The 21,538-nt window shown below is 45.4% G+C and overlaps 1 pseudogene; it reads left to right on the top strand.

The window, feature by feature from the left end:
* LOC107123812 overlaps positions 1-21,538 on the top strand; it is a 62,344-nt pseudogene that overhangs the window by 17,596 nt on the left and 23,210 nt on the right.

The raw sequence follows: 21,538 nt of genomic DNA, 5'->3' as shown, positions 1-21,538 counted from the left end.
TTTAAATGGGTTATAAATTCTTGGAGACACCTGGGTATACAAATTCCCATAGACTTGCAGAAATTGTATGACTACAATTATATACCTGTGGTAAAATCTATGCAAAATTCAATACAATCCTGGTTAAAGATAAATCTTTCTTTAGTGGAAAAGATTGAATTGATAAAAATCAATCTTTTTCCTAAATTTTTATTTTTATTCCAAAACCTTCCAATCACTATAAAAAATTCAGTTTTACATACATGGCAATCAATGATATCCAAATTTTTATGGAATAATAAAAAACCTCGAATAAATTTTTTGCTGTTGACCAGACCACTGAAAAAGGGAGGACTTGGCTTGCCTAATTTGAAATGGTATTATGAAGCATCCCAATTAAAACAGGTATTGCATTATATGTCTCCAAAAACGTTGAAATATTGGGTACAAATAGAAAAGTCCTATGTCCTACCTAAACATCTCCACGAAGTGGTGTGGGCACAAATGAAAGATAGACCCATGTTAGTAAAAGATAATCCTTTTTTAAACTGTACCTTGAGTATCTGGGATAGGAATAGGAAAATAGTAGCCCCGGGAATATCACCTGTAGCAGTTTTTTTGGGACAAAAATGGTTTTTACCAGGGGAACATATAAATACTTATCAAAATTGGAGACAAGCAGGCAAAATTAGGATAAAGGATATATGCCATAAGAGTCAGATTTGGACGTTACAACAATTAGAATTAAAATATAGATTTAGTATCCCATGGTTTCAGTATCAACAACTTTTTAATATGGTAACTAGCAATAATATGGTAGAAAATATTAATAGGCCTTTAACAGCATTTGAAACTTTGGTCGACAAGGATATAATTGATCATAAAGGGATAATATCTATTTTATATAAACAGTTAGCGCAAAAAAATTGGGAAGAGGACTCTGCACAACAATTGGCATGGCAAAAGGATTGTAATAGAATTATTACTCCGGAACAATGGAATGGAATCTGGTCTTCCAAATTATATACAACAAAATCAGTAAACATAAGACTACAAAATTATAAACTTTTTGCTCGTTGGTATATAACTCCTTTGAAGTTGTTTCATGCAAAGGTAAAAAAGGACCCTAAATGTTGGAAGGGATGTAGTCAGACAGGATCTTTATTCCATTGTTGGTGGGCTTGTCCAAGAATTCAAGTTTTTTGGAATTTAATAACTACAAAAATAGATACTATATTGGGAATTGTTTTACCTAGAACTCCGGAAACTATATTGTTAAATCTTTGGGATAAAGGCTGTTATTCAAAAACAAAAGAGGAATTAATATCATTAATGATTATTGCGGCTAAAACGCGAATAGCTCAGGTTTGGAAAACAGATAGGATACCAACTGTAAAACAATGGTTCACAAAATTATGGGATATTGTAATAATGGATAAAATAGCAATGCAAATTCTGGAAATGGAGCAACCTCAAGAAACAACAGGATTTGTAGAAATATGGTTTGTGTTTTTTGATGATATAAATAATGTTAAAGATGGTGTGACAGAGTTACCTGCCAAATATGTTGATTTTGTATTGTATTGAATGTTGTTTGTTATAAAGTTATAAAATTATTAAAAATAAAGTTATAAAAAAAAGAAAAGAAATCCAATAGGAGTTTCCTTTTTCAATAGCATCTAAGAAACCACACAGGGAGCAACATTTGAATGCTCGGAGTGTGGAATGAGTTACAGCTGGAGTGGCTGTCTTGATCGTATCAAAGGACCCACACAGAGAAGAAACCTTTTGAATGCTCAGACTGGAAAGAAAATCAATAGGAGCTGCAGTCTTCAACAGCATCTAAGAACCCACATGGTGAGAAATTTGTTGAATGCTCAGAGAGTAGAAAGAGTTTCACTTGCAGATTCTGCCTTTAACAACATTAAAGAATTCTCAGGAAAAGAAACCGTGTAACTGGTCAGGCTGTGGCAAGAGCTTTTCTCGTATTTCACACCTTGAAGAGAACCACAGAGTCCACAAAGGACTGAAACCTCATAAATTCTTGGAAAGATCTTGCTCTGAACAGGAACCTTACCCTAACCATAGAATTGAAAAAAGAGCCATTAAGTGAGGCTGCAGAACTGACGAGGAAGAGGCAGAAAGAGAGACAAGGCTGTTTGGGTGTGTGTGAAGTGCCAGAACATTGCATCCAACCTATGGCGACCCTGGCAAGGGGCTTTCAAGGCAAGTAAGAAGCCGAGGGGGGTTGCCATTGCCTTCTTCTGCAGAGCCTTCCCTGGTGGTCTCCCTTCCCAGAACTGATCCTGCTTAGCTTCCTGAGATCGGACAAGATCAGGCTGTATCATACTGCCTTCCCTCTGGGAAAGTTGTCTAGAGCAATTAAAAGAACTTAAGCACAAACAGGATTATAGACCCCAATATTATAAAGGACTCCAGAAAACCTTAGAAGAGTTGGAGGTTGAGGAAAATAAGCAAAAATTCAGTATTTGCATATCAACAATTCTTTAATGCAATAAATAAGTTTTTTTTTTAACCTATATCTTGAATCAAAGACAGGAGATGTGTTTGTGGCAGAATTTTCGATTAAAGGAGAACTGGGCGTTTATGTATAAGGTATATTGAAGAGATGAGAAAAAGCAGACTTTGGTTTCTTCCCATGAGGCACTGCAGTGTGTCCAAAGCCAGCTTCCTAGCAGCAATTCAGTGCCTGACAAGGAAGGCTGTGAACTCTCCCCCCCCCCGACAAATAGTTCACCTTCCTCTAGCCAAAATACACTAAGCCTCAAGGCTGAAGACCTAGGGCAGGGGTGTCGAACTCATTTGGTACAAGGGCCGGATCTGACGTAAATGGGATATTGTCGGGCCAGGCCGTGTGAGTCTTAAAATATAATGCCAGGTAGTAGTGATCAATGTTCCCTCTAAGCTGCGGAGTCTTGTGAGCAAAAAATTCTACTTGGTGAGCTGCTGGCATTAAAGTTGTGAGCGAGCGACTGGGCTACTGCATAAATTAGTTTGCTCTGGAGCCATCCTTCCTGAGCTCGGACAAAAATGTGTGAGCTGGTGGCTAAAAAACTGTGAGCTAGCTCACATTAACTCAGCTTAGAGGGAACACTGGTGGTGATATAAACTATAAAGGACATAGACAAACACAATTAAAGATATCTTACCAGTTTCTGGGTAAGCATCAAGTCAGTGTGTCCTCATGCAGAAGAAAACCCACACAAACAGACTGGAGAGCCAGCAGTGCAGCACTGGGCTGATGCCCCCATACTGCCTGAAGTGGGGAGCAAACCCTTTCCCCAGCATGCTCTCATGGTAAATACTCTGAGCCTAGAGCCCAGGAGAAAACATGAAATGGCTGGGCATTGCAAGCTTCCCCCTCCCCCTTTAGGTCTACTTACAATGGCAGTGGCTCTCTCAGGTTGAAGTCTTTCTCATAAGCCACAGCCTGATCCTTTTAACTAGAGGTGCCAGGGACAGAGACTGGGATTCTCTGCATGCCAAGCAGAGGCGCTTCAATTGAGCCACAACCCCTCTCCCCCAGCAAAAAAAATGAATAAATAAATAAAAACACACCAACCCACTGACCCACTTTAGCAAGGCAAAGCACAGAGGAGGCAAGGGGAGGCGGAGCCAGTTGCACCCAGGAGTTCCAAGGCAGGAGTCCAGCAAAAAAATTGGTGACACAGACCCACCTTAGCAAGCACAGACATGGGAGGCAAAACATGGAGGAGGCGAGGGGGAGGCAGAGCCAGTGGCACCCAGGAGAGCCAAGGCAGCCCAGGAAAAAAAAAATAGAAGCACAGACAGGGGAGGAAAAGCTTCGAGGAGGTGAGGGGGAGGCGGCACCAAGGTATAACAAGCCCATTTGCTTGCGAGCTGCATTAAAGCCCTGGGTGGGCCGGTTCTGGCCCGTGGGCCATACATTTGACGCCCCTGATGTGAGGGGTTTTTTTGTTTATAACTCTCCTGTTCTGGCCAGAGGCTTTGGCCTAACTGATAGCCCTTGGGGAGGCAACATTTATGGCTTTATGGGGCCATTAAGGGGAAGGGACCGGCTGTTGGTGAGCTCATGAGATTCCCATGGGATGTTTGGTATATGTCTTTTATTATCTTGCAAAAATGAATTAAAAATTGTCAATATCCCATTATATGCTACTGTCAATCAGCCTGGCAGGTTTAAGGCCCTCTACACGGCAGTCAAGAAAATTCTCTTCACTTACGTTACCCAGTGTACACTGCCCTCTACACGGCAGTCAAGAAAATTCTCTTTCTTCACTTACGTTACCCAGTGTACACTGTGTTTAAGTTTTGTGCTCTGAGCTTTTCTAATATTTTGCTTAAGGTTCAATAAATAGATTGCATTGCATGCTTGTGTCCTCTTCCATTCCCACCGGGACTTGGTGTCCAGCCAGACTCCACCCACCCATAAAAAAAAACCCTGATGGAGTTGGGAATCCTTGGTAGAGGCCTGGACCCCTAAGATTCCCCTACAGTTTACCATTGCTGCCATAAAGGGTAAGAAAGGTAATGTAGTAACACATACAGAACAAATTTTACTAGAGATTGGTGATTTTTATGCTAGACTGTATTCCTCCCAGAATATGTATTTGAATTTCAAATTAATGAATTTGTCACAAAGATGAACGGGAGCATGTTTATCTATTTGTAATGTCTTCTCAAACAAACACTGCTAAATTGAGACGTTAAAGCATGGGGTGGCGTCTTTTAGGCCTTGTTATTTCATTTATCAATAGATTATTAGCAATTGCGGTCAGAGATTCTGACTCAATAAGGGATCTAAAGCTAGATAATGAGCACTATACTGTACGCTGAGAGCCATTGCAGGGCACCTCTAAGACCAACAGAGCTTAATTCTGGGTATAAGCTGGTGTGCGCATGCAGACATCTTCAGATGTCTGTTCTGTTGCTTCAGACCCATATAGCTATCCACCTGGATCAATCTGGAGAGTGAAGTCATGCTTAGAGAATTACAGGAACGTGTCCTCTCTGGGCGAAGGTGCCTTTGCTCTTCATCAACAGGTGCCCAAGAACAAAAGAAGAGGGCAGGGCCCAAAATGTACATGAGGAATACGTAACCACAAATGCGCCCACCAGGAATGATACCACACACGATTAAGCATGATAACCATGAACAAAGGCCAGAGGTCATTCTGGCTCACAAGTGGGAATGTCCTCTAACAGGAAAACAGAACGCATAACCATCACAGACACTGAGCCCGTTTGACAAGAATCCTGGCATAGGGTTGCCAACTCCGGGAAGAGAAATTCCTAGAGGTTTGGGGACAGAGCTTGATGGGGGACATGGTTTGGGGAAGGGAGGAACCTCAATGGGGTTTAATGCCATAGACTCTTCGCTCCAGAACAGCCCGCTTCCTCTAGGGAGCCTGATCTCTGTAGTCAGGGTATCAGCTGTAATTCTGGGAGATCTCCAGGCCCCACCTGGAGTTTCCTACACCTACACGTCAGAGGGTGGGACATGGAGTCAGGAGCAGCCTGGTCTCCTTCCAGGAGAGTTTGCAGAGCAGCTCCCCGTTCTAGAATCCACTCAGTAGAGCATTCGGTTCTCTCTGGATCAACCCAAGCCATGGAACTGTAAGAAGGCCAACCCAGTTTCCTCAGGTCTCTTGTACAGATCTCTTCTGGAGAACACCGGATGTTCCTTTATAGCTGTCCAACGTCTCTTCTTTCCAGAGTTCTATCTGTACCATGAAATTGCGTTTCCAGCACTTCAGAACTAGTTGTGGCCGCTTTTTGCCTGTAAAATCCTTCATTTATTCACCTCCCACCTTTCCTCAGGGCTCAAGGCGGCTTCATGTGTGGAAATGGCCGGGCAAAGCTTTGCATGGCATGGAAGGAAATGATGTAATCTGATAAATAACATCCCATTAAGCCTCTATCAAAGGGACAAACTAGGAGACCCAGCCTGGTGAGCTGTTAGAGTATGATTTAATTCCTTTACACCCTGCCTTTCACCCCAAAAGGAGACTCGAAACAACTTGCCTCATTCTCCTCTCCTCCATTCTATCCTCACAACAGCCCTGTGAGGTAGGTCAGGTGAAGAGAGTGTGCCTGGCCCCAAGGGCACCCAGTGAGCTTCCAGGTCATGAGTGGTAATTCACACCTGGGGATCCCAGATACCAGTCCAACAATTTTAAACATTATGCCACACTGGCTATTGGAATAGGATGGGGAAGACCCAGGTCAAATCCCTCCTCTGCCGCTGAATCTCACTGCAGGAACTTGGGCCAGTCTGGTCTACCTCAGAGGGAAAATGGAGAAGGGGAGAATGTTGTGAGCCTCTTTGGGTCCCTACTGGGGAGAAAAGCAGGGTATACCTGAAATAATTAAAGCAAGCATTTATTTATCCCGGCAGTTGGCAACCATAGCCCTGAGCCAGGTGCCTTTGACAGGCTTCCTCTTGGAAGCAAGGGCTTCCCATTGGCTGGGCCCTAATGCCCCTGTTTTCAGCTCATGGCTATCCAGGGGATCTGGAAATACTTTCCCCTCAGCTTCATTTTCTAAGAAAGGCCCCCACACTCAGTCATGAGTGTGGTGTTTGGCTCTTCTATTAAACGTACTCACTGTGGAAGGTGGATAAATGGTAAGAACATAAGAACATAAGAGATGCCAATGTTGGATCAGGCCAAAGGCCCACCCAGTCCAACACTCTGTATCACACAGTGGCCAGAAATACCAGTGCCATCATGAGGTCCACCAGTGGGGCCAGGACATCAGAAGCCCTCCCACCGTTGACCCCCCCCCCAAGCACCAAGAAGACAGAGCATCCCTTGCCCCAGAGTCCCTATCTATACCCTGTGGCTAATAGCCACTGATGGACCTCTGCTCCATATGCTTATCTAATTCCCTTTTGAAGCCGTCCATGCTTGTAGCTGCCACCACTTCCTGTGGCAGTGAATTCCAAGTGTTAATCACTCTTTGGGTGAAGAAGTACTTCCTTTTATCCGTTCTAACCCGACCGCTCAGCAATTTCATGGAGTGCCCACGAGTTCTTGTATTGTGAGAAAGGGAGAAAAGTATCTCTTTCTCTACCTGCTCTTTCCCATGCATAATCTTATAAACCTCGATCATGTCACCCCTCAGTCGTCGTTTCTCCAAGCTAAAGAGCCCTAAGCGCCTAAACCTTTCCTCATAGGGAAAGTGTTCCAACCCTTTTATCATTCGAGTTGCCCTCTTCTGCACTTTTTCCAAGGCTATAATATCCTTTTTAAGGTGTGGTGACCAGAACTGCACACAGTATTCCAAATGATCTGCCCTAAGGCCAGAGAGATGCAACAAGTAAGATGTCTTCAAAAGCTTCCCTTAATGTGCAGAACACCAAGGCAGGGAACAACTTACAAGTAACAAGAGCTGGAGTCCTAACTACCAACAGCTCAGTTCCAACTAGCATACTCCAGAAAACACACCCATTCATGTGAAGAGAGGGAATTCCGCTTTGGGGCTAAGCCTCTCTCTTAAGAGACATGATCCATGTGCTACAATGAGCCTCTAATTCTTTGATTTAAATATTCCACATGCAAACATCCAGAGATTATGAGGAATTTCAGACAGCCTACATATTCCATTTCAGGAACTGTTCACCAACGGTTTCTGTCTGTCATTTCAGACAGAACCATTTTAGTAACAGTTCCCTGACGGAATATATTTACCCTTTCATACAGAAATGCCTCTGTTCACCAACGGTTTCTGTCTGTCATTTCAGACAGAACCATTTTAGTAACAGTTCCCTGACGGAATATATTTACCCTTTCATACAGAAATGCCTCTGTCCCGTTTGGGAAGTGAGGCTGAAGCGTTTTTACTACAAACTGCTTCCAACCAGTCTTTAAATCTTTCTACCGCTTCTGAAGCGCTATGGGGTGCTGTGTAAAATGCCCCCGTAGCGCTTCCTGCGATGACAGCTCTTTTTGCGCCCTTTTTCTCCCCGCGCATGATTGTCCTTTTTTTTTTAACGTTCTATTGGGAGCACTATGGCGCTGCAGCAGGACTACAAATCAGCGCCACAGCGACCCCATTTAAATACACTGATGTTCACCAACTTAACGGGAGAAGCAGAGTCTGGCTGCCTGGAAGCGGGAAGAAACTCACTTGGAAGTGGTGGCTAGAGGCCAGTGGGAGCAGAGGAGGGAAGTTACAAGCCGGCACCCCACCCACCGACCCACACACGCTCTCACAGCCGGCCCAGCGGCGGCTAGTGGTGGCAGCGCCCCCGGCACCTTTATTAAGTATTTAACTTCCTGTATTTCCTGATTGGGCTCAGAAAGCAGTCAACTTTGATGGGTCCTTTGGCCTAACTGTTTTCCGTATTTCCTTGCAATAAAATACAAGATCTTCCTCCTCATTTTGACTCCAATCTTCTATTTTAGACTGGATATTGATTGTATAACAGGTCTGATCCTTGAAGGGGAGCCCCAAGTAGAGCGCATTGCAATATTCCAGTCCAGGAGTACATAAGGCACGGATTACCTGGCCTAAACCTGACTGACTGAGGAACAGAGGCAGTTCATGCATCGGCCAAAGCTGCCCCCCCCCCCCCCCGATCACCACAGCCACCCGGTTTTTCTAAGGTGACTGATGTGTCAAGTAGCACCGCGGAGCTGCAAACCTGGCTTTTCAAAGGAAGGATGACCCCAGTCAAGAAAAAAGGGATCCACACAAACATTTATTCAGGTGGGTAGCTGAATACCGGAAGGCCTGGCGAGAGTTCGTCCATGGGGTCGCGAAGAGTCGGACTCGACTGTGCGACTGAACAACAACAACAAAGCTGTGTCAGTCTGAAGTAGCAAAACAAAGTTTGGGTCCAGTGGCACCTTTTAGTATTCGTTTACACCAGAAATAAAACTTTGATGGTCTGAAAGGTGCCACTGTGTTAGCAGCCAGACCCCTCCTCCTGCAGAGAGGCAGTTTATGGGGAAAAAGAGAGAGAAGCACCCCTCTTCATGCCGCCCCAAAATCATAAGTGCAGGGAGGTGCCTGTCCCAAAGCAAAAGAAAATGGATGCCAGTCAGGTCAAAGGCTTGGAAAATAGCTGAGAAGAGTGAGTCACAGCAGCTGGCTGGACTGCCCCTCCTTTCCCCGAAGAGATGCATAATAGAGAGCAAGGGGACCCTTTGATTCACTCAAGAGTAATCCCATCAACACCCAGGGCCACTTCCCTTCATGAAGCAACACTTAAGCCTATTCACTTTACCCATTAGCCCTTCCCATCCGGTGCCTGCAGAGCCATTCAGCCATTCCCAGCTCTTTGTTTCACCTCCAGCAAGACCATTAAGTTACTGTTTTCTGGCAAATGCATCAACCCCCCTGGGGGAACATTTTGCCCTAGAACTGGACCTTGGATCCCTCCTTACAGCTGCAGTCTTGTAGGTCTGCTCTTGCTTCACGAAAGGCTGGTCATTTTGCTCTTCAACTGGCTGCTTCCATGACCTCTTCAGGATTGGTAATTTATCTGTCACTCTTGCCTAAAAGCTTTCCCCTTCCTCCCTGCTTTCCTTAGACAGCTCTTGTCGCCTAAAAGCTTTCCCCTTCCTCCCTGCTTGTGTGTGTTGTAGTGTGTGTATGCGTTTTTTGTTTATTTCAATTTCCTGTTTAATCAAACCCTTATTAAGGGGGAAATCCTGGTATAGGCAGCTGGAGATCCCAGTTATCCATCTCTGGCACTATTTCCTTTATGCGAATTCCCCCACCTAATTCAGAGACTGTCTCTTTGGGTGACAACTGGACCCAAACTTTGTTTTACAAACATTTAGTATTAGACATAATGTGAATCCCTTTGTGTTAAGTCGCTTGCTTAACAAAGCAGTCGGAGAGTGATTCAGCAAGAACACAACTTTATTCTTCAACTGGAACACAACTCCAACACAGATCAACATCTGATAGCCAGAACAGAACAGTTCAGCTTTTACATTGCAGTTGTCCCCCTTTTAAACTCTCCCGGCTAATGTAGCAACACCCACTGTACAAATACCAACCAATACCGTTGTTCATATAAGGACCAATCACGGACGTTCCCGCTCAGGGAGCTTGCTGTAAGGTGATTGGCCTGGGCTAGCAATGCGATTGGATGGATTTGGATCCTAGCCCAGGAAGAAGCTCAACATGGCAAGTCAATTAGATGTTTCACATACATCATGCATTCAATGGCAGCTATTGAATACATATTACACTTTGTGGCTGCAAACCTGGAAGGAAAGAAAATACTGTTATTTCTGTCCCGCGTTTCCCTTCGTTTTCTTCAACATTCCCCGTGAATAGTCAGAGGGATTCTTGTTTAATGCAGTATTCCAGACAGGAAGGAAACTAGGCTGCTCCTGACCCCCACTTGTCGCATCCTCTGACTGGGGCCTGGGGGGGGGTCAGTGTGACTAGAGAGATCAGTTCCCCTGGGGGAAACCGGCCGCTTTGGAAGGTGGACTCTAAGGCGGCACATCCCCGTTGAGCTCCCTCCCCTCCCCAGGCTCTATCCCTAATTCTCCAGGAACTTCCCGACCGGGAGATGGCAACTTCGGAGCCCCTCCCCTTCCAGCACCTTTGAACGTTTGAGGGTTAAAGTGAGAGAGACCAAAGTCCTAGAGAGGCGGATTGGGGGGGGCTATTTCCTGCTCTTCCGCCTACAGAAGCGCGTGTTGAGTTTCCGAATCGGCTGGCTGAATGGCTGCGATAGTTGCAATGGGAATTCAGTAGGAGCACTAGAGGTAGACCCGCTTCCCATTCCTTCGCGTGACTTTGCTTGAGTTTGCCTTAATTTTCATCCTTCCCCTCGCTCCCCGTCCTGTTTTCTGAGAATGACTGCCCTGTGCGGGATTCCTGAGCCGTAGAGGGCATCGCTGGCTGCAGCCTGGCTGAAGTCCGGCCCGCCCGTCTGGGTCTGGGAGCCGCTCCGCACGGGAAGGGCGGGATGGGAAGGATTTTTCATTTGTATCCACCCCTGAGAGGGTTAAAGGGACAAAGCTGTTTGCTAGAGAGGCGGGGGTGTGTGTGATTTTCTGAATTGCCAGCGTTTCAGATCCGTAACAGCGGAGGAAAGCCCCGCAGACGGATCCTGGGAAGGTTTACTTACAAGTAAGTCATGGGGGTGGGGGGTGGAATTCGCTGCGAGAGAAAAGTATCGACGGACAGAAGAATAAACAGCTTTAAAAGGGGGGACTGGGATAGATTGATGGAGGATAAGTCTATCAGTGGCTGAGGTGAGCCTCCACATTCAAAGGCAGTAAGCCTCTGAATCCCAGAACAAGGAGCAAGATCAGGGGACGGCCTCGGCCTCTCTGTCTCTGCCCTGTTGTTGGCCGTCCAGAGAGGAACTGGCTGGCCACTGTGTAAGACAGGAGGCTGGACTAGATGGACTATTGGTCTGGTCCAGCTGGGTTTTTCTTATGCTCTTATGTTCACTATGTCGATTTTTTTTGGGGGGGAGGGATAATCAGTGTCTTTAAGGGAAAAAAATCAGTGTATGAAACTGCTGTTCAATTGCTGGTCATTTTAATTCTGCAAAAAAAAAAAGATGCTGCTATCAGTTACGGGGTTGTCAACTCCTGAAAGGCAAATTCCGTGATATCAGGGGGTGGGTGGAGCCTGGGGAGGGAGCTCAGTGGAGTCTCATGCCATAGAGCCTACCCTCCAAAGCAGACATCCCCCCCTCCCCCCTGGGAACTCATCTCTCTACTCTGTAGTTATAATTCTGGGAGGTCTCCAGGCCCCACCTGGTGGATGGCAACCTGATTAGGCATCACTTTTGCTCAGCTGTGTAAGTGGGGTTGAGGGGGGGTAATCAGTGGCTTTAAGTGCAAAAAAAAATTGTATAAACTGGGGTTTTGTTGCTTTCAATTTCAGTTCTGTGGGAGGAGAGAAGTCTTTTTTTGGTCGTTCAGTGAAAAAAGGGAATTGCGGCGGGACTCCTTCCTGAATGGGAATCAACCACAGCCCCTTCCTAAGACCCTGATGTCATTCCAGTGTTGGGACTGGGGGTGTTAGCTGGTATCTGATGCCCCTCAGAAGAACAGAGGGAATTAAAAGAAAAATCTGTTGCCAAGGCACAGAGATCCTAGCAACACCACTGGTGTCGATGGGAACACCAGCACCACCAGTGCCCCACCCCATTTGCAGCTTCCTTGGGTTTTCGTTTCTTTCACCTGCACCTGTTCATCCCAGCAGCCCTTGTGCCCCTCTCCTGGTTCCCCTCTGCGAACTGTTGGAGAGGGCGGTTGCCTAACGCTTTGGGCCTACTGAGGAGATGTCAACAGTAGCTAATACCGGTCATGGTGCTATACTATCTGCGATAGTTAGTACAGTCCAATGACCTTAATCCTGATCTGCAAACCACAACAAGGACGCTCCTTCTGATCCAGCAGGGCAACCCACGGTATATCTCGACCAGGGTTGGTTGATGTCGTTCCATCCTCTTTAGGTTTCTTTCTGCCTTTTTGATATATTCCCCTCTCCCTCTTCATACCAAGTAAGTAAAGGCATCTTTTGCAGTCGGAGGCAACCCAACAGAAGGGGAAGGAGATGGAAGAGCAGGACCCAGAAGGATCAGGAATGGCGAACAGATCGAGAAAAGACCCCCCTCCCATCCAGGCAGGGACTGGTGATGAATTCTGGGAAAGACCTGTGCCAGAGTTCCTGCATCAGGATACTATGATCTTAGAGGAACATCACCAGCTCTTCCGTTTATAATTCTGGGAGGTCTCCAGGCCCCACCTGGTGGATGGCAACCTGATTAGGCATCACTTTTGCTCAGCTGTGTAAGTGGGGTTGAGGGGGGTAACCAGTGGCTTTAAGTGCAAAGAAAATATTGTATAAACTGGGGTTTTGTTGCTTTCGATTTCAATTCTGTGGGAGGAGAGAGGAGTCTTCTTTTGGTCCATCAGTGAAAAAAGGGAATTGTGGGGGGGCTCCTTCCTGAATGGGAATCAACCACAGCACTTCCTAAGACCCTGATGTGCCAGTCAAGCTACGATCTTCGACCTAAGACCAAGGCATCCCTGCTCATTATGTATCCCTAGACACTTGACCAGGGATGATAGAAACCCCAACCCTGATTCTTGCTGCTGTGGCTGAGGCAGCAGGGGTGAGGAGTGGGAATGGGGCAAGATTAATCTCCTTGGTCTTTAGCATTCCATCCTGCTCTTACCCATCTCTCTTGCTGCTGTTCCAGATGAGGGGTCCATCTGTGAAGATGGAAGCGAAGTTCTCTGAGGAGGAGGAGGAGGGATCTCCTTGGGAGGAACAGCAGAGGGCGCAGGCCCAGGAGAGTGTCCGGGATGCCCTCTCACGTGGTAAGGGTGCCTCGTGCCCAGATTTGGGCACATTCTGAAGTTGTTGGATAGAAGGTTCGGGACAGGAGGAAAAGGAAATTCTTCTGCACACAGCACAAGATGAACACTATTGAGTGCCTGATAAGGTCTAGAGGCCATAAGAGGAAGGTTGCGGGCCTGATGTGTTTGGAAAATCATAGACATTTATATACACATGCTAGAAGTGTCTGAGGTAAAATGGGAAGCTGGAATGCTTAGTGTTAGAGGAGAACACAGACATTGTGGGGATTCGAGAAACTTGGCGGGATGAGGATGGAAAACGAGTTTCAATATGGGCAAGTGCAAAGTAATGCATGTTAGAGCCAAAAATCCTAACTAATGTACATTGAAGTGGTACGAACTTGTGGTAATTGACCAGGAGAGAGATCTTGGAGTTGTAGATACCTCCATGAAAATGTCAACTCAGTGTGCGACTGCCATAAAAGAGGCAAATGCTATGCTGGGAACTATTAGGAAAGGGATTGAAAAGAAATCAGCCAGTATCATAATGCCCCCATATAAATCTATGGTGTGGCCTCATTTGGATTATTTTGTACAGTTCTGGTCACCACACCACAAGAAAGGTATTATAGCATTGGAAAAAGTGCAGAGAAGGGCAACTAGAATGACCAAAGGGTTGGAACACCTTCCCTATGAAGAAAGGTTAAAGAGGTTAGGGTATTTTAGCTTGGAGAAACGACAATTGAGGGGTGACATGAGAGAGGTTTAGAAAATTATGCATGGGTTAGAGAAGATAAAGAAGTCCTTTTCGCCCTTTCTCACAATACGACTCGTGGGCACTCCATGAAATTAATGGGCAGTAGGCTTAGAACAGATAAAAGGAACTCCTTCTTCTCCCAAAGAGTCATGAACATCTGGAATTCAGTGCTGCAGGAAGTGGTGGCGGCTACAAGCATGGACAGCTTCAAGAAGGGACTGGATGAAAATATGGAGCAGAGGTCCACCTGTGGCTATTGGCCACGGGTATAGATAGGAATACTCTGCAAGAATACTCTGCATGGAGCACTGATGCTCTTTATTCTTGGTGTTGATGGACAACAGTGGGAGAGCCACTGATGGACCTCCTAATGGCCCCTGGGTTTTGGCCACGGTGTGACACAGAGTGTTGGAGTGGATGGGCCATTGGCCTGATCCCACATGGCTTCTCTCATGTTCTTATGACTCAGCGCCATGGGATGTAGTGCTGGACATTCACTTGAAGGGGGAATTCTAGTTTTATGGAGGGGAATTCCATTCTCATTAACACGTTAAAATATTCCTCTCTCACCTGCTTTCCATTAGATGGACCCAAAGTGGGTCAAAAAAGAAAAGTTGCCCTGGCAACCCTAGGGAACTTTGAAGGTGGGGCAAGGGGGTAGATGTAACATCACATTGATGTCACATGCTGAAAACATGATGTCAGAGCATCCACAGACCCTGTAGAAACCCCTTTGTTATTACCCTTGAGTTTTCAGATGTTCTGGGCTTTTGGACAGATGTGTTGGTGACTTACAGTTTGACATCATTCTCCCCCCCCCATTCTCCTGGAAGCCCAGACTCAAGGCCACATGGGGGGGGCCAGACACTGGGAGAACGGTGTGACTGGGCCTTTGATCTGATCGAGCAGGGATGCTGTCACTGTTTCGAGCTCCAGAGTCCACAGGATACGTTTCAAGTGTCACAGAAGTCTGAAATGTGTCTGCAGCATTTATAACCCCCTAGGGCTCATGGGAACCTGGTGCTTCTCTTCCACCTCTCCCTCAGTTTACTTAAAATCATTACGCATTTTGTTGAGTGTACACAGGGCATGGTTTCACAGCCCTGGGAACAGGTGTGCATGAAGCAGGATTCAGACAAGCAAACAAAATATGAGGGGAGCGGTGGCACAGGGGATTTATCCTCTGGTTAAACATCTGAGCTGAACAGGACTGCTGTCAGTTCGAGCCCCGCACTGGTGTGAGCTACCAGCCGTGTCCCCAGCTCGCCGTCCACCCAGCGGTTCGAAAGCTTCGGTGAGTAGATAAAATGGGTACCACTCCTTAGAGAGGGTGGGCACATTTAACCCCCTGTGGGGAAGTGTTAGCCAACAAACAGAAGGTCTGCGCGTAAGCTCAAAAGCTGAGAGAGATCTACGCAGCATCAGAGAAAAGCTTGCAATGGGCCATTCCGGCCAGACGGTGGCAGTGGTGCGCTGCGACTGAGAAAAATGCTGACGACATCAAGCGACGCCGAAAAGGCTGCCGGAACGCGTCTGATGCTTACAGCTGACCAAAAACTCCCTGTCGACTGCAAAGTGTGTGTGATTAAAAATGATATATGTTGTCCTCCCTTACCCCCATCATTGTTAGTCCCGTGTCAACACATGAGTAACTGTAAATCACTCAGAGCCGGCAGCTCTGCAAGGATTGAGCGATCAATAAATTGAAAGATTATTATTATTATTAGGCTAACACCCTTTTTTCCAATGTTCTCTCTCTCACAGGCAGTGAAGAGACAGTGTCGAGCCGTTGTCTTTGTGAAGGAGTGGAAATGGCTGCTGCCCCTGCCGTCCAGGTAGGGGAGATGAGCAGGGGACAGCTTGAGTCTCCCCTTATTCTCAGGAGGGCTTTTGCTCCTGCGGTTGCTTCTGTGGTGTCCGAGCAAGAGAGGCCCTCTCCCTTTACCCCTGCCAAGCTCTATATCCTTCACCCTCCCAGAATGCCCCCTTCCAGAGTGGAGTCTCGCCTGGCACAATCTGTGATGGGGAAATCTGCTTTTTCTTTCAGTCTCCAGTTTCCTTTGAGGACGTGGCCGTGTATTTCACCGAGGCCGGGTGGGCCCTGCTGGATCTGGGCCAAAGAGGTCTCTACGCGGAAGTCATGCTGGACAACTATGGGAGCGTGGCCTCTCTGGGTAAGGATCTTTCGTAGGTGCGAATTGCTGCCATTGGGATGATGAGTATTGAACGATATTGAGCAGCAGTATGTCATTGTGAGGCTTGGCCCTGTACTCACCCCCCGCTGGGGGAATCCAGGAGTTGGGATGGCAGTGAAAGCCGCATACAACATAGTGTGGTGGAGTGACCCCAATCCACACGGCTGGTCCAGGGGCAGTGTTGTAGCCAGCTCGAGAGCTATGGTGGGTGTCATGGCTTGATAAAGCTACGAGTGGGTATGCGTCATCATTATGTCAAGGGAATGGGCAAAGAAAACCATGGCGGATTCCTGCTTCACTTCTTAGCAACTCTTCGTGGGGTAGAATTACAAAGCCCTCTGGGTAAGGAGGGAGGGAGACCTTTGGGGGCCTGAGATATGTGAAATTCTTCCTGGGGCTGAGCACAGCTTTGGCTCTTTTAGCCCCTTTAGGGGCTGCGGTATCCTTAAATACTGGATATTCCAGGGCAAAGTGATGTGTTTACTTCAGAACCGCTTTGCTGGATGGATGAGCCAAACACCCATCAGCCCTTTCTTACAGTGGACAGTTACATGTCTCTAGGCCTCTTCCCCCCCCCCCCCCCCCCCCCCCCCGCCGCAGCAACTGGCATCCCTTCCAAAAACCATGGGGATTCCCTTAGAACTGTGAGGTTCACTTGATGAGGTCCTGACTTCATCACACATGTGTTTTTGGAATCTAAAGACCAGCTCCTCTCTCATCCCTAGAATCATAGAGCTGGAAGGGACCTCCAGGGTCATCTAGTCCAGCCCCCTGCTCAAAGCAGGGAATTTACAACTACCTCCCCCTCACACGCCTAGTGACCCCTGCTCCATGCCCAGAAAAAACCTACTGAAAGAAAACTGCCATGCAAATAGGCTTACAACAAATAATCCAATAAATACAATTTCTTACAATTCTCACCAAATGTGTTAGATGTAATTATTTATAAAATATTTCATACAACTCAGTTTCAGAACCACAATCAAAAATTCATTCCTCACAAAGAACAATACAATACAGTAATGTGCAATACTTTATCAAAGCCAACTACATTTAGCAATCCAGTCACATGGAAACTTATGTCAATAACCTTGAAGCTTTAGATTACAGCCATTCGGCTTGGCAGAAATATAAACACAATACAGCAAAATATACTACTTCAGTACAAGCCATCTATGTTTGTGGCAGTCCAAAACAGGTTTCATAAAGAATTCTGCCCTCCACTTAAGGCTTCAGATTTCAACTATATATGATTTAGCAATGGGAACGGATGCCCAGTTGCTCCCCATTTGGTTTCTTCAAAGTGTTTATCAAAGCCAAAAATTCTTCAAATGACTGGAAGACACCTCATCGGCACAATATGTTGGCATGGAAACACACAAGTATTTTACAGAACATATACCACTATCAGCAATTTTACATAGGACACAGTCCTCCAATAGTTTAACTTCTCCCAACAATATATGATATTTGTAAGAAATTGTATTTATTGGATGATCTGTAAGCCTGTTTGCACAGTGGTTTTCTTTAAGTACGTAGCTATTACACTGTGCTTCCCATTAATTTTTGTGTATAAACCATGCCCAGAAGATGGGGAAAAACGCCTCAAGGATCCTTGTCCAGTTGGGCGTGTTAAAGGGCCACAGGAACTAACCACTGATGCACCCCTTCCTGCCTTCCCTCTGCCCACCTGGAAGGAAACTCTCTGTACAGCTGCGGAAATTATGATAACTTTTTGTATTTCATCATCAAAAGACCTGCATGGCAAGGCAAAGTGGAAAGGCAACAGATTTCTGCCACCTTTTCCCTTAAAGTACATTCAAGGAGTTTTGGGGAGGTGAGAGATAGTCAGAATATAGCAACAGCTCTATTGGAGGGCTGGCCATAGAAAGGTTGTGACCAGTGGGTCAGGAGACAAAATACACACCCATTAATAAGGAGTTCCTGATTGGTGGCTTGGGTACTTGGATGAGTGGTGATTGGACCTTTCTCTTTATTCCAGCAGGAGATGTCAAGGCAACAGTTAGGGAATTTCAGGGGTTCTCACTGGGAAAAGACAAGGACGAAGAGTCTGCATGTACCTTTGGCAATCAGGACAGACCACAGAAGCTGGAGGGAAGCCATGCAGAGAAGACAAGGGATAAACCCGTTCCTTGCCAAGAAGTGCCTTTCTGTGAAGTATTTTCCATGGTGAAGGAATCATATAAATGCTTGGCGTGTGGACTGAACCTTTCTGATCAAACTCAATATAATATCCATTTGCAAAAGCACTCTGGGAAGGTCCCTGAATGTCTGCAACATGGAAAGAACTTCCTTTGTGGAGAAGCGCTCATGAGACACCAAAGAATCCTTATAGGAGAAAAAATGTATAGCTGCTCAGACTACAGCAGGAGGTTCTCAAAGCTTATTGAGCACCAGATAGTTCATTCAGATAGGAATCCTAAGGAGGTCTACTCAGACATTAACCCCGTTTTATTCAATGGGTCTTACTCCTGGGAAAGCATTCGTAGGGTTGCAGCCTCAGAAGGGAATCCATCTATCGGTGCAAAGAGTGGAAATCGTTTCTCTGAAGAGAAGGCACATAAATGCCTCCTGTGTGGAAAGTATTTCAAGTACAGATCTGGGCTTCTTTTGCACCAAAGAACCCACACGGGGGAGAAATCTTTTGAGTGCTCAGACTGTGGAAAGAGATTCAGTCGTTATGTCAATCTTCAACAGCACCAGAGAACCCACACAGGGGAGAAACCTTTTGAGTGCTCAGAGTGTGGAAAGAGATTCAGTCGGTATGTCAATCTTCAACAGCATCAGAGAATGCACAGAGGAGAGAGACCTTTTGAATGCTCAGAGTGTGGAAAGAGATTCAGTCGGAATGACCATCTTCAGCAGCACCAAAGAACCCACACAGGGGAGAAACCTTTTAAATGCTCAGAGTGTCAAAAGAGGTTCAGTCGGTATGTCACTCTTCAACAGCATCAGAGAATTCACACAGGGGAGAAACCTTTTGAATGCTCAGAGTGTGGAAAGAGATTCAGGCTGAGTGGGCATCTTCGGCGGCATCAAAGAACACACACAGCAGAGAAACCTTTTGAATGCTCAGAGTGTGGGAAGAAATTCAGTCAGAGTGGCCATCTTTTAAATCATCAGAGAAGTCACAGAGGGGAGAAACCTTTTGAGTGCTCAGAGTGTGGAAAGACATTCCGTCAGAGTAGCTATCTTCAACGGCATCAAAGAATACACACCGGGGAGAAACCTTTTGAATGCTCAGAATGTGGAAAGAGATTCAGTCAGAGTGACTCCCTTCGACAACATCACAGAATCCACACAGGGGAGAAACCTTTTGAATGCTCAGAGTGTGGAAAGAAATTCAGTCAGAGTGACTCCCTTCAACAGCATCTCAGAATCCACGCAGAGGAGAAACCTTTTGTATGCTCAGAGTGTGGAAAGATATTCAGTCAGAGTGTCTATCTTCATCGGCATAAAAAAATCCACACAGATAAGAAACCTTTTGAATGCTCGGAGTGTGGAAAGAGATTCAGTCAGAGTGGCTATCTTCAACAGCATCAACGTATCCATACAGGTGAGAAACCTTATGAATGTTTCGAGTGTGGGAAGAGGTTCAGTCTGAGTTTCATTCTTCGACAGCATCAAAGAACCCACACAGGGGAGAAACCTTTTGAATGCTTTGAGTGTGGAAAAAGATTCAGTCAGTCAGTCGCTCTTCAACAGCATCAAAGAATCCACACAGGAGAGAAACCTTTTGAATGCTTTGAGTGTGGAAAAAGATTCAGTCAGTCAGTCGCTCTTCAACAGCATCAAAGAATCCACACAGGAGAGAAACCTTTTGAATGATCAGAATGTGGAAAGAAACTCAGTAGCAGTTTTCATCTTCAATCGTCTCTAAGAAACCACATGGGAGAAATTTTTTGAATGCACAGAGAGTAGAAAGAGGTTCACTCACTAATTCTGCCTTTAACAACATGAAGGAATTCCCAGGAGTCGAAATCCTGTAACCGGTCAGCCTGTAACAAGAACTTTTCTCGTATTTCACACCTTGAAGAGAACCACAGAGTCCAAAAATCCTTACCTCTTTTTTTGAAAGCAGGTTAAAGACAGTAGTATACAGATACATAAATACAGATTGAAGAGGCTTAGAAATGTTTGCAGGGCTTTGGGTTTGGTGGGCAGTTTAAGGCATGGGCAAAATCGATTCATGCAACATCCAGAGCATGTTTCTCTGTCTGTAATGTGTTATCAAACCTAATTCTGATGTGTAGAGGAGTAAATCAATAGAGTTATTAGCAATAGCAATAAGAGATTCTGAATCAATAAAACTAGATAATGAACCCTATACATTGATACTTTATGCAGATGACAGTGTAATCTTCATAACTAATGTTGGTGAATCCAGTCCTCAGCTACATTGTATTATTTTCAGCCATATCAAGTTATAAGTTAAATACAGAAAAACAGTAGTCTTATCTTTTAATGATGCGTTGTCAAGTTTGGATTCCTCAAACTGGATAAAAAGATGAAAGTGATTGGAAAAAATACTGCTTACCTAGGTATAAAGATCAGTCATGACAATTCAAATATTTAGAAGGTAACTTCAGCCCAGTAATATTCGACATTAACCAAAACCTCTCATTATAGCAAATTGCCACTCTTTGTATTCTAGCCTGCATCAGTCACAATAAGGTGATAATACCCCAGATTTACTTATTTGATAATGACTGTTCCCTTTGTGATTAATGATAAAACCTTGAAGGAATAGCAAAGTTTACCTGATTAATTTATTTGGGAAATAAAAAAGCATAAGTTACCTTGGCTTGTAGCTCAGTCTAAGTGGACATCAAGAGGTTCGGTTATCCCAAAAATGAAAGCATGTCATGATGCATATAGTCTCGATGATAGCATGGATGAAGATACTTTCAGAAGGTGATTTTACTTATACGGCTCCAAAGGCATGCTTTCTACAGACTTTCTGTGACCTGATTTTTGCTTCTGTGTCAATTTTTGTTTTTTTACATCATGTAACCGATTTATGGGGACCCTGTAGGGTTTTCAAGCCAAAAGATATTCACAAGTGGTTTTCAAGCCAAGAGATATTCACAAGTGACCTGCCTCTGTGTAGCACTCTGGTATTCCATGGTGGTCTCCCATCCAACTTCCAACCAGAGTTGACCCTGCTTAACTCCTGAGATCTGATGAAATCCAGCTGTCCTGGGTTATCAGGACTCTGTGTCATTAGGAAAACTTCATTTCATTCATAAATGGATCCAAGTTTTAAGTTATGAAGTACCAGGGAATGT

This window comes from Gekko japonicus, unplaced genomic scaffold, assembly GCF_001447785.1.
Source record: "Gekko japonicus isolate JY-2015 unplaced genomic scaffold, Gekko_japonicus_V1.1 scaffold712, whole genome shotgun sequence".
NCBI classification, from domain to species: Eukaryota; Metazoa; Chordata; class Lepidosauria; order Squamata; family Gekkonidae; genus Gekko; species Gekko japonicus.
Note: the sequence above shows the minus strand (reverse complement) of the source record. Positions and strands in the feature narration are given on the sequence as shown.